The sequence below is a fragment of the Hyposmocoma kahamanoa genome, unplaced genomic scaffold, assembly GCF_003589595.1.
Source record: "Hyposmocoma kahamanoa isolate Upper Pololo Valley unplaced genomic scaffold, ASM358959v1 97395, whole genome shotgun sequence".
Lineage (NCBI taxonomy): Eukaryota > Metazoa > Arthropoda > Insecta > Lepidoptera > Cosmopterigidae > Hyposmocoma > Hyposmocoma kahamanoa.
The window spans coordinates 93,469-94,840 of NW_020655367.1; positions in this window are offsets into that span (position 1 = coordinate 93,469).

Consider the following 1,372-nt stretch of genomic DNA (forward strand, 5'->3'; position numbering starts at 1 on the left):
ATAAACTAAAACATATTAATTAGTACTGCAGTCTTATGTCTGTTTAGGATTTTTCATTAGAAGAAATACTGGATCCCAAACTGGTGGTACTGAGAAACCATCTTCCCTGTTGAAATTAGGATGTTTTATAATGGCCTCTCGCAGCATCCTGGGTATATAACGGACTTCTTTTGCAAAGACCTGGGGTTTGTCAAACTTCATTGAATGTATAGGTTTATCCATGACATGCTCGCAGACTGCAGACTTGTTTACGCGACGGTGTTTGACATCAGCTATATGTTCTTTGACGCGGGTACAAATACTTCGCTTTGTTTTTCCAATATAAGAGAGACCGCACTCACAGTCAAGCTTGTAAACTCCTGCATCCTGTGATGTTACATTTCACGGGTCTCAGGAACTGAGAAATCTTCCTCAGGGGCTTGAAATAGGTCTTGATAGATGTACGCCTGAGGACTCTTCCGATCTTGTCTGTAACACTTCTCACGTAAGGTAAAATGGCAGGTTTTCGCTCAACTGTTGGTGGTTTCACACGGGGCCTGCGGCACTGGCGTGGAATCTTCAACTTATTCGCATGTAGGACTTGCTTTATATGCTGAAGTTCCCCTGCCAGATGATTACTGTCGCAGACACCATGTGCTCTCTGAAACAAAGATTTGCCCACAGTAGCTAATTTTCGGGACTTGTAAAGGGCCCGAAACGTCGGTTAGTTTGAAAAAACAAATATACGCGATTTAAATCCGGAAAAATAGTTTCATTTCCTATGTGTAACAATCGCGAAAACCTAAGAACTCGATAACTAAAGACTAATTATGCGAATAAATGAAAATGAACTAGGAGAATCCTGTATTTCAGGTATAAAGTACTAATTGTGCAGGTGGATATATGATTCCGTGTGCAGTTGCTGGTCTGCCATCGGACGCGTCCCCAGGTGGCGGATAGGGGAACGGCTCCCAGATATGGGAGCTACCGGCTTCGGCCGGTACGGACCAAAACCAGCACCGGGAGGGGAGGAAGACAGCGTTGGTTCCGTCCGGCGCTATCGAACTCGTAACCGAGACGGTGGGCGGTGCTCGGTCTCAGAACCGGCTCCGGCCAACCCGTAATCCCACATGGAGTGTGACCGGGGGTCCTCCTTACTGAGAGGAGGGCTGCGAGGAAGAAAACCTCTATAAAAAATCACCCCAATCCCAAGTTCTAGCGCCCGGCGATGGGACGAATGGCTGGTGAGTGTCCAGACATCAGGGCGCACCAGTGGGGAGCCCACCCTCTTTCAAAGCAAGAATAAATATGGAACAGGCACGATTTAAAAATGGTCCCCAGGGGGTCCCCGAAAGGGGGAATCCCGCCCATCCGCTTCGGCGGATGGCAGCCC